The 12,920-nt window shown below is 41.5% G+C and overlaps 1 protein-coding gene across 2 annotated transcripts in view; it reads left to right on the forward strand.

The window, feature by feature from the left end:
• The first annotated feature begins 3,262 nt into the window (after nt 1-3,262).
• The window catches only part of filip1l (filamin A interacting protein 1-like), an 86,075-nt gene continuing 76,417 nt past the window's right edge, over nt 3,263-12,920 (forward strand). For both annotated transcript variants that reach the window (XM_005452359.4, XM_005452360.4), the window contains exon 1: nt 3,263-3,721. The gene's annotated coding sequence lies outside the window, so the exon portion shown is untranslated. The remainder of the gene's footprint in view (nt 3,722-12,920) is intronic.

Below are 12,920 nucleotides of genomic sequence, written 5' to 3' on the forward strand. Positions count from 1 at the left end.
GTCCGCTGAGGGGAAAGAAGCTGCCTGTGACTCAACCGTCTGCGACCCTCCTGCCTCAGACTGCATCAGAAAGTAACCCTTTTTTTTAAACCAGCACTCAAAGTGCCAGGTATCTATTTCTGGTGCATCCTTACCTAGGGCTGCCAACTTTTTAACTATCAAAGAAGGGACACTTTCGTGCTAGAAGCACAGTGCACAGCCAGCTGGGCATAGTGTAAATATGCACTGCATGTTCATATTCTTATAATAAAAATGCAGTAAAATGTTGGTATTCAATTTAATCATTACCTCGTCTAAAACAATAAAGAAAAATACAGTAAATAATAATTTGGGCATTTCCTTTCAAAATTAAGCAAATAATAATAATAAATAGGGGCTTCAAATACCCAGTTTATTATACTACGCAGACCAAATGGCAACTTTTTACAAATCATGTATTTCTCTGTACATCTGGTGTGCCTAACTAGCTGTCACAGACTGTTATGATTGGACACAAGCACTCGTCTGATAGAACTGCTATGGGCTCAAAATGTGGTCATAAATATTTTGTACTTGTAAATCAGTTTTGTACTTGTAAATCAGGATTTGTATGTGTAAAAAGAATTTGTGCGTGCGTAAAAAAGATTTGTATGTGTAAAAAAGATTTGTGTGTGTGTAAAAAAGATTTGTATGTGTAAAAAGAATTTGTGCGTGCGTAAAAAAGATTTGTATGTGTAAAAAAGATTTGTGTGTGGACTTAGCCAAAAAACCCCCTGCAAGTTACAAGTACGAATTTTGACCCTATTTTTCTTCCTGTCATCTGATTGGTCAATGTCATGTCAATCACAAATGTAACAATCCAATCAGAGAACAGATGGGTTTGGCTGTCGGAGGGGCACTTTTTTGAACTGCAGGTCCTTGAAGGGTAATACAGTTTGAAGCTGGAGGATCTCTATATAAATATCCGATAGCAGCTAGGTCCCCTTACTTTCAGCAGCTGTTGAAAGGATAAAGTTGTGGTATGTCAATGGTTAGAAATACCATTATTACTTTAGGATTAGTTTAACACAAAGTCAGGGCTGACCCGGGACCATTGCTGTGAGTCACAGTGCGCAGCATAAAGGTCCTTTCACATCGGACGCAGGATGTGCTGCTAATGCTAACTGCTAACTAAAAGCAAAGGATCCAGAATTTGTTGCGCTGGCTGCTGAGCTCTGTGGGTTTTTGCAGCACCTGCTCCTTGTCGTTTCTATCTCTGACTTTATGTCCTCTACAACAGTTTCTGGGTTTTTTGCTAGTTCTTCAAATGTTCAATAAAAACATGTATGCTAATTCATAACGAAGAAAGCTTTGTAATGAAGACTGTCATTTCCAAAACACTGCCCCCCCCCGCGGTCCGCAGCGCTGTTGAAAAGGCTGTGGAAGTCCCTGTATAAAGCACGTAGACCTGTGACACAAAAATCACCAAACTCGGACGACCACAGACTGTTTTCCTTCGTGGTGATAAAGGAAAACGCTGGGTTGGCATGTAAAAGGGCATTTATTCCCTTCAAGGACCTGCAGTTCAAAAAAGTGCCCCTCCGACAGCCAAACCCATCTGTTCTCTGATTGGATTGTTACATTTGTGATTGACATGACATTGACCAATCAGATGACAGGAAGAAAAATAGGGTCAAAATTCGTACTTGTAACTTGCAGGGGGGTTTTTGGCTAAGTCCACACACAAATCTTTTTTACACATACAAATCTTTTTTACGCACGCACAAATTCTTTTTACACATACAAATCTTTTTTACACACGCACAAATTCTTTTTACACATACAAATCTTTTTTACACACACACAAATCTTTTTTACACATACAAATCTTTTTTACGCACGCACAAATTCTTTTTACACATACAAATCCTGATTTACAAGTACAAAATATTTATGACCACATTTTGAGCCCATAAACTGCGATCAAATGAGATTTGGTATTTGTAAGAGTGCCATCTGTTGGTCAGAAAGTGGCATTGCAGATAACGGTCACTATACGGAACATTTAAGGTAGGATAAGGGGGAATGTTCCAGCTAAAGATCAACTCCACCAGTTGTTTTTAAACTTCAAACACTCGCTAATTATATATTCACAGTATTCATTCAGTGTGTCTTTAGGGACTTGCTAGCATCATGGCCTGTTCACCTGTCCCTCCTGCACCTTCTTGTTCAGGTTGTAATGTGTTTAGCTACTCCTCTGCCCGCTTTAGTAATAACTATATCTCTGGAAGCCAGGATCCCTGAATTTGTGACCCAGCTCCACACCCTTGAAAAACTTGTAGCTAGCCAAGCCCCTATCGACTATCGACTAGCATACTAGTAGAAGCTAACCAGTGTTAGCTCCTGCCTGCAGACCGTCTCAAGCAGGTGAGGAGGAAGCTTATGTTTTCTTTTATTTTCTACAACAGCATAACTTTATCAATTAAAAAAAAACTGGCATGTACTGTAAATGTATAGTTAGACTTCTTAACCAGGGGTATCAAACATAAGGCCCAGGAGCCAGAATTGGCCTGGCAATGTTACCAATCTGGTCCACTGGGCGGCTTTGGAAAATGTGAAAGATGGTATACATTCTCAACTTTTAACTTTATTTTCGTACAGTTTTCCCACTGATAAAGACCTCCTGCATTGTCATTCATACTACAGTTAGGTAACGGATAAACAAGTAAATGATGACATCTACTAGGGAAATGTCTTTATAATAAGTCCACAGAAAAAAAGGACATTTTCTATGAATTGACAAAAGCTTTGTGTTTTATAATTATGGGACAGTCTGGGCAATGAGCCACTGCACTTTTTCTGTACTTTTACACATTTATTTCTTACAATTTAAGCCCAAAAAATTGTGCAGTAATTCTTCATTGCTTTTCACTTATTTCAGTAGAAAATCTAATTTGCACTGTAAATGTTAAACTTCATGCATGTGGCCCACAGTATAAAAAAGTCCCTGTTTTTTACACTGACAGGATAGTTTCACTGACCGGTGGATTTGACATTCCTGACTTTGAAAGTCATTTTGTTCACATCTTAAAGCAGTTTTGGTGCAATGTTTAGTTTATTTGAGCCACCAACACCTTAACAAAACACTGACATTTCCTTTTGACTTTCACCCCTCACACCCCCGCTCACTATTTCTCTTCTGATAGTCACAGACTCCCAAAGGCTCGGTCTTCTGCCGTGAGCCATATGGCACCATCAGGGATCCGTGTGCACTTGCGTCCCAGTGTGTTAGTGTGCTGGAGAGGGAGAGCAGCCGTGGCTCAAGGTGTCAGCAGGGAGGGTGGTTTAAATTTAACCACCACAGGACTGATATCTGCATGGCAGGTCCTGTCTCTCCCCTTCTGCTCTCTCTCCTCACACACAGACACACACAGTCTGTCTTCATAGTCACCAGCCACAGACATCATCACACACAGCAGCAGCAGCAGCTCCCTGTCAGGAGACGCTCCTCTTCCTCCTCCTCCTCTTCTTCTCTTTCACTCATCAGACCACCTGGATTGTACTAGAGGCCAGCTGAGGACGCGGCAGCAGCAGTGACGGCAGTGGAGGAGAGAGAAGGGACGCTCAGCGTTGCAAAGGGAAGGAGAGCGGAGCAAACATTCACACTGAGGATAACACTTCATCCGAGCCAGCAGGCTGAAGGCACAGCCAGTGGCACTGCAGAGGCACATCAGCACCGTGGGCTAAAGATTTGCTGCGAGAGGTAAGGCTGGAGCTTGGCTTGGAGACAGTGTGTGTGTGTGTGTCAGTAGATGTGTGTATATCATCTGTTTCCTTTGGAGGCAAATACACAAATGCAAAAGGCTGTGAGCCTGTGTGATTGTGCATGGATATCATGGAAAATTATCACTGAGTCATGTTTGTAATAAATTACAAGTATTTCATTTTCAGCCTAGTCAGTCTGGCATTTTCAAAATTTTATTTTATTTAATAAATTTTTTTGATTTTTTTTGAAAAAAATCCTGAATTTATTATTTAAGTATAGTCTGTATTTCTGCAAAGCCTTTTGCGCAGATGCGCTGAACTTCAGTGGATTTTCAGAACAACGACTGAGCAGGACATAATCTGCACTGTGGCAGCTTTTCTGCAAGGTTGCTGCTAATTGAACAGATACAAAGATTAGAGGCCAGAGGAGACCCGAGGCTCTGAGGAGGGGAGGGCACAGTGAACTCCTGCTGATCTTAATTCAATCTAATCGGGTCGAATTTGCTCTAATTAGGTTTATTTCTTTGGCTGAGACAGAAAAAGGCTCTCACACATTTGGGTTTCTTTTTGCGTTTGGCTCTGCGTGACACTTTTGTTTTGCTTTCTTGGAGGGAATCACCATTACAGCTGAATGTGCTGACGAGGGCAGAACATGATATGGCCCCGGCAGTGGCAGCATGCCTCGTGATCAATTTGCCCACCACATCAAAGCTGGCGGTGATAATTCATCCACTCCTGTGCGGTGACACTGGCTCGAGTGGACGCTGGTGTTACACGCCGGGGTTGTATTAGTTGCAGCCGGGGAATTTCCAAAGGGCAGCGTGTCCATGAGAACCCACGGCAGAGTCATAGAGTATCTGAGACCAATCAGAAGGGGTGGGTCATGGGAGGGAGGGAGGGAGTCAAGTTACCAATGCTGACTCAAGTCTCAGATTGAAAGACGTGGGCGAGAGTGGTAGTAATGAAGCATTTCCATTGGTTTAATTCTGAAACACTCACTTTATTATTTTTTCCTTTGGCTTAAAAATGCCAAAGCCTTCATCACATTATGGGATTGGGGAGGTGCTGTGCTGGCATCCATAGTTTGATGACGTGCTGGTATGTGGTGGTCAGCACAGTGAGAGCGAGAGATGTTACTAATAAAAGGATTAGCATAGCCTTTAAAGATCATCACATAACATTTTGGTTTGTCGTTACTCACAGGATGTGAACGAAGATGGCTTGAGGCTGGTATTTATAGGTGGAATTTGGGGCTCTTTTTTGGGCTCCCGGAACAGTTGGCCATTTCCACCCCTTTTCTTTTTTTCTGATGTTTAAAGGTCTGCAATAAAAGCATCGACAGGTGTTTGAAACACTCCTTCCCGAATGGAAGAAACCTTCTTCCTGTGAGTAAATATTTGGGCAGAAGGATGCTTTGCCGTTCAGATCCAGGTTTAAACGCCTTGCGGTTTAGCGTGTGACCGGAAGTGACGGGTTAATCGGGTTAACCATGTATGATAGCGGGGCCGAGAGCCACCGCCTTCTGGTGCTGGTAATCTGCTGTAAGACAACAAGAGGCGGCTGGCCAGCAGGCTGATCAGCAGGTTTAGTGTGAATGGTGTTTATAGTATGTGTGTGAATGATTTATAGACAGTTCACCATAGGTTGTGACAGGAGTGTTGAAGCAATGACAGGCCCCTCACATGTCAGATTTTAGATTGACAGATATGCTTGAAACTTTTCAAACTCCATTTTTTTTTTTCCTGTTTTTGTATAAAATCCCTCAAATGACTTTAAAAATGACATCCTGCCCTGCTAGAAAGTGCTTTGCTTTCAGTCTGATTGACAGTTTGAGGGTAGTGGGGCAGAGATCGTTAAGCAAGACACGCATTAAGGCAAACCTCCTGGCACCCTGAGCTTCACCAGCTGTAGGCTGGATTACAAGGTCTTGCTCAAAAGGTCTTATTGAAGGTGTTTGATTCATCGGCAGGAAGCGACTGGTGGTTAAATTCAGGGTTTAAAAACATGGATCAAAGATGCTTGAAGTTTACTCCCTTTTCATCCCCTTGGATATCAACTGAGTTTAATCTTTTCTACTCGACTGGAAAAATCTTATTCTTAAGCTTTTTTTATTTTTTGTTGTTCATACGCTTACATCTTAAGGCAGACAGTCCTATATTCAGTAAAACAGAAAGTTGCAGAAGCTGTGAAAAGTCTGAGTGAGTTGAGTTGCAGTCACTGACTCTTTATAACTACCGAAGGCCTGTTGAAGTGAAGTTTCAGGACACTGCATCTCTGCAAACAATGAAAGGCTCATATTACAGTTTTGCAAGATTAGATTTGCAACATAGAAACACCGTCACATAACTCACCAAACTGGGGAGAGTTTTCCCCACGTTGCCTAACTGTGACATCACATCAGTGTGATTGGTCACCTGCACTGTTGAACCTGGACCAATATTAATTATGATGATCCAGAAACAACTGCAACTTTTAGGCTGACAAACTTATAACCTACTCCAACCTACTAACCCCTCCAACCTCCAAATGTGGGCTTTTATACTTTCTAAATAGAGAAACTTTATCTGTCAATGTCTAAAACAGTATTTGATTTCCCTGGATGAGAAAACCAAAATAAGGCTCCTAACTGACTATCCGCTTGCATTGTGTCAGTTGTCTGCACCTAACTTTAACCATGACATCCACCCTGTCGTATTAGTCTGTAATCGTTACACATATTTCGGGTAGTCTGCCTGAACAATACAATCCTTTGTCTTGCTTTTTCAAGGCAGTTTAAATCAGTCTAGTAAAAAATGTGGCAGTAATCGTGAAACTGCCATTTGTGAACGAAAATTAGGTGATTGCCGTTTAATTTGGAGGACTTGTTGAAGGAATGCATCAGTACTGAGCCATTAGCGGGGGATTGGGCTTCTCAGTTTGATGGTTGAAAGTGGCTCCTTAAAAAGCTTCAGGGCCGATACGCTAAAACTGCGGGTCTTGCAGATTGCTTAATTGAGCTGGGTGTAGTGGGGTCGACAAGTACAAGAAGTGCATGGGTAGTGGGCCACGTGGTGCTTGGCTGCAGGAAGAGTGACTCGTTTCATTGGTGGGGATCCTGTTTCTCTCACAGAATACCAACAGCTCACAGCTCTGGGAAAAGAGCACTATATATACGCAACACTGGGAGAAACCCCAGTGTTGTCCAACATTAGTCTCTCTCTTCATTTCTCACAGCTTGCCTTCTGCTGTCAAGCAAAGTCAAAATAAGCCAGCCGAGATCAGTTTTTCAGGCAGGGGTGGGTGTGGGGGGGGCACTGAAAGATCAGCTGGAGTGTGCTTTCACAGAAGACGTTCCCATGAGAGCAAGACAAGACAAACAAACATTAGAGTGTCGGGGACAAGTGGCTATAAAAAAAGTGAGGAAGGTGCACTGGTGGCCGTGGACGGTGTGTTTAGTGCAAAACACATGAAACACACTCGGGATGGGAGCTCAATTATCTTTACGCTGCTTCAGCAACGCTTTTCTTCCTGCAGGTGCTTCACTACAGGAACAGCTCGACTCCAAGCGCATAAATAATTCACCAGGGTATCTCCAAGCCTGTGCTGCGCAGAGCGGTTACGGCATGATTTGCTGCGGCAGACACGGTCGTCGTGGTCGTCGCTCATCTCAGTGCAAGTGTAAAGCAAGTAACACTCGCGGTGCATCAGTACACTGTGGAGCATTAGTGACGGATGACTGCCTGTGCTGCATTGAAAACTATCAGCGGGAGGTGGGAGTGTGGGGGTTGGCTGGAGGCTTCAATTTTATGTGTGAAAAAGGCAACATGGTGAAATCCAAAACCCACAAAACTCTTTGAACACACTTTGAAGTTTACACGGTTCTGCATAATCTGCAAAGTTCAATAACTTGCCAGACAGCTCAGATCATTTTCTTTTTGTCAGCTATGAGTCATATGTATATATTTCTTGTAACCATTCGTTCTCATTTGAATCTCGTATTGTGTCTGCATATGTTGCAACAAATGAAGAAAGCCTGAAAAGGAACATCAGAAGCAGAATAAACAAAAAAAAGGTTTGCGTTGGCTCTCGAGAGACGTCCTAAACTACAAAGGAGTCGCTACTTTGAATCGAACTGGTGCTCTGAACAAAACACATGTCGGAAGCTGAAGCTGTAATAACAGAAAAATATGATCTGGCTCAGCCAGTGAAGATTAGCTATGTTGGAGGGACATAGCTTAATATTATTAAATAATATAAATAGACATCTAAAATCTATAAAACTCTCAAACAAGGGACTAATTCTACTATGAACAATATGTAAAAGTATCAAACAAAGCACAATATTCATTTGTCTACAGGTCGTAACCCATTAAATGGTCATATTATTAAACTGCTACTTCATACAGCACATAATGAACTATAGGACTCTGATAGACATGAAAACTCTCGCCTATGTGCGCTTATTATAAAGAAACCAGAAAACATTTGTCACCTTTATCGGATTTGTAACCCCGGCTGTCTTTTCATTTCCTCGTGCTGTGAATGTTCGTCATTCGCATTGTTGGCATTTGTCGGCGCGTCATCACTTTTACTTTATTTAGTCCCTCGACTAAAGTTAAGTTAAATATACAATAAGGGGCCACTGCAGAGCTGTTTCCATGATGCAGCAGAATGTGTCAGGATGCTAACTGAGGCTGTGGAGTCTGAGCTGTAGGTTTTGGCATCTTTCAGTTGCTCAGACTATTGCTTTGTCTGACTTTGGGGTGAATTTGCTGGGACGTCCACTTCTGGGAAGGCTGACATGTGTCTTGAATGTTCTCCACTTGTAAATAAGCTTTCTCACTGTAGAATGTTGGACTACATACCGTTTGGAAATGACCTTATAACCCTTCCTACGTTGATCAGCAGCAACAATTGCCGTTCATTGCTCTTGTCTTTCTTCCTTGGCATTGTGCATACACCACACACCTGAATTCTGACAGCAATTCCTAGTTTTTCGTACTGGAAAAAAAAAAGTAAACGCAATCACGTCACGCTTGTTCTAACAATATGGGATAAATATATGGTTGACTAAAACATAGCTTGTCCATGGGTGTAGCTTAGCCTGCTTTGTGGAGAAACATTATATAAATCTAATCTCTATAGAGCTCTGTACAATCCAACCTCAGCATGAACCAGCTCACATCTTGCTGCTATATCTGCATTGTGTTCCCCTCGGGGCCTTGGCTTTGCTTGTGAAATTCTTGGCATATGCAACACGATGGGATAAAGTGACAGAGGTGGCAGCCTGATGCTAAAAATTCTCTGCAGGGGAAAAAAATAAAACACCCAAAGGAGTCCATCAGTGTGTCTGTGCTCCTCTTTGGGCCTAAGCCTCCATTGTTGCTCCTCTCTGTGTTTGGTGTTGCCATAGAAATGGTCCTAGTTGAGATGAGGGCTTAGCATGGATCCGTAACTGTGAGTGGCTTTTGCATTCGTTAAATGACGGGGTCAATTATCAGGCTATTTTCTGATCATCCCCCCTCCCTAACATTTTCCCTGCTACCTCTTATTTAAGAGAAGTGAAGCATGTGGACAGTGGCAGAAGTGGAAAGGACACAAGTGTCACAGTGAGAAATGTCACTGTTGCACCCTAGGAAAGCATATTTACTCACTTTCGCCTGGATGGACTTGGGAAGTTGTCCTAACTTGGGGTCTTTTGCACAGAGAGAGACTGTGTTTGGCACGAGTGCTGCAGTGTCCGTCTGGGACGAGGCCAAAGGCTGGGCAGCAGACAGTGTTGGTGCGGATGAAGCGGAGAACGCTACACCCTTCTGCCAAGATGACTCATAAGCAGAGCGGGCGGGGGCGGGGTGGATGGGCAAAGCCACAATAGTGCTTCAGAGTTTGGTGTCCAAGTTGGACAGGATGAACTGCGGTTTTCCACAGCTCATCATGAAAGTGTTGCGGTTTTATTATAACCTCTCGTCCTCTCTAGCGCTGCCATCCCTGTGCCTGAATCAGGGATCTTTTTTTTGCACGACGTGTTACGTTGTTTTTGTCGTCTGCTGCAAAAAAATACACAAATGCAGCTAACTTGAAGGATTTACAATTTTCCTCAGCTGATACACGGCACTGATGACTCAAAGAATAATGAGCAAAAAACAGAACAGATCTGCAGCTCTGTTCTTTACAAATGAAATGCTCAGATCTTGTTCAAAAGAAGCCATGAGTCAGCTCCTGGAGAAATACTGCTTTGCTGCTTGGATGCAGCATAGCCACTGAATATTGAGTTGATACAACCTTGGGACAAACCTCATCTTGTTATGTATGATGATATATTTTTACCTATGATGACAATTAACCTATACATACTTGTCAGTCACCTCTAATGGATCAAAATGAATGACCAGCACAGGTAAACCTGAACTCAGCCCACTTTCTGTTTAGGAAACGAAACCAAAAATCCTGATCACACATAATGATATTCCAATGAGACGTTTCAGACAATCACATCTGTGATACCTGTTTGTCGATCAGACACATCCACCTGGTTTATTACAGTTTTCAGTGGCATGTTGTGCTGTAATTACAGACATTTGACTTGTAAATTGCCGGTGTTGTGATTCACTGGACAGCTTACTGAGGATGTTGCTGGGCAACTGGGTTAAGTTAAAAACTGAATAAAGATGCTTCAGGAACCATAACTATCTCCCTTCCCTACATAGTGAGTAATTATTTTTCTCAAAATTAGCTTTTGTAATAATTTTATACAATTGTATTAAACATTGCATTTCTTTCTTAAAATGATCAACATGTATTTTTAATATACAAATTATCATTATAATTGTTATCCTCAATCTATTCCTGCTCTAGTGAGCAAATAATCATGTGTGACGAGGTCATCTTTTCATCTAGAGGTTAATCAATACCAGGATCCCAGCAGAAATGTCAGCTTATCAGATAACCAAGGTGTTTAAGCAGTCTAGCCAAAGATAAGGCTATTTAACAAGAAAATAAATAAGTAAGATCACGATATTTGAAAGCAATAAAAAGGGGACTAATACAAAGGTAAACAAATAGAAATAATAATTAATTCATGCATTTGATAAACTATTTGACGTGTAGATCTGGTTTCAGTATTTTATGGGATATTGATTTATTTTTATGTAGTCACTTATTAACTTTTAATTATTTATTATTATTATTTGACAGCTTCAGTCCTCTATAGACTGCAGTACATAGCAGCAGCTCAGAGATTTCTCCAGGTTTCTTGAATCTTTTGCTGCTATTATTCACTAAAGATGATGAATTTTACTTTGGGGAATATCCATAATTTGTAGATGCAGTTTTTTTTGCAGATTGATGAGCCTCTGCTTTTCTACAGTGTTAGAGTAATGTTCACTAATTAGCTGCAAAATGTTCCCCCAGCTGTTTCTCTGTAGTACCACTTACTTTTACTTTTTTGAGATGTGTTGCTGGCAATTCAAATTGAATAAATATTTTTCAGGAAATAGTGAAATGTCTGTGTCAACTTTCAGTATGTTTTCTTTATTCTGTTGTGAACACAATACAGGTGAGTAAAATTTGCTAATCACTGCATTCTGTTCCTTTTTCTATTTGTACCAATTCATGTACTCTCGTGTATAGCACACAGTATACGTGTGCACACCTGGATAAATGCAACTTGTTTTGCTGCAGCCAGTACTTTGGCTCTCAATATGCTGTAGCAGGTTCACGTCGTGTGCTTTTAGACTTTAAATGAAGCTAACAGACTGCTAACCTTTCTGTAATCACCGACCGACAATCTCACATCAATTAAAAAAAAACCCAAATGTGAACTAATTTAAAATGCTCAAAGGAGCAGGGCTGTGCACCTTTAAAGCTTTCAGTCCTCACACATTTTTAGAAATCACACGAAACTCTCCACTTCTTCAAACCCAGCCTGGTGAGTGACTCAGGTTTTCTTTGTGTTCACTGTACTGTTACAGTAGCAGCTTCAAATGTCCCATTTAAGTTTATTCAAACAGCTTATTTTGGAATATAGGACAAATCTGCAGCAACCACAGGTCTAGTGATTTAGGCCAATCTGTGAGAAGCACCTTCACAGCTTTCTAAATGAAACCCTGGCTGGAGCTGACTAGAGTTCTTATCTGACTTCTTGCCTTCTCCTCACCTCTACCGTGCAGGGGATTGGATGACCTACTAATTTTAGCCCAGGCTGATTTGTTGGCTGCTGGACAGTTTGGATTACAGGCAAAAGGGAGCTGACACATCAGTCATCATTCAGAGGATAAAGAGGAATATCACCACATGTGTGCTTCATTTATTATTTAATTCGCCCTACTATTATAATTTTCCAATTTAAAAAATCTCACATATTTAGACAAAACGACTCCCACAAGAGTGAATCATTACAATGACTTGAAGCAGAATAAAACGTGTCCAATAATAGTTTTACCTTCTATTTCATCAATCTATGACCTCACAGCTACGCTAGCACTACTCAGAGGACTTATAAAGCACAGCAATGCTTTTCTCACATTGACAATGCTAATATGCTGCTGTTTACCATGTTCGCTGTCTTAATTTAGCGCTTTAACATTCCCTGACGAGCACCACACACTTGGAACAGCTGAGGCTGGTGGGAATGTCAACAATTCTGCTGGTGTTTTTACTCAGTTCTGAATTAGGACTAACATCATGGCTAACGAACATGAATACAATTGATTTAATGCCATTTGATGATCTATGTGTTGTCACGCCCACCTTACGTTACTGTTGTAACATGCATTCAGAAATCTTGGTCTTAATACCAAAACTCACATTCAGATTTTGGACTTTTCAGTTGATGTTGACTGAAGACTTTGAGCCAACCTGTGAATCATTAATGAGTGACAGGGAAAAGCCCCCTGCTTTAACAGAGGTAATCTGTTAATCAGTGGCATTAGGTGTGAGGGCAAAGTGACACCATGTGGGCCAGCTGATCGATGCTGCGAACCTGTAATCCTCTACTTTCAATCTGCTGTCACCGCACAGATGGGGCTGACTGGGATCGCATGCATGAATGAACACTTGCATGCCAATGCCTGTGAGGTTTGTTATGTAGCGAACGCTAAAACATCCAAGTAACACACCCCCTCAGATTTAATTATTTATATCATGAGTGATGCGGCAGATTTCCATGAGAAGACAAATTAACAGCCTGCTTACCAGCTAATCTGCCCTCAGACCACAGT

This window comes from Oreochromis niloticus, linkage group LG23, assembly GCF_001858045.2.
Source record: "Oreochromis niloticus isolate F11D_XX linkage group LG23, O_niloticus_UMD_NMBU, whole genome shotgun sequence".
Classification (NCBI taxonomy): Eukaryota; Metazoa; Chordata; class Actinopteri; order Cichliformes; family Cichlidae; genus Oreochromis; species Oreochromis niloticus.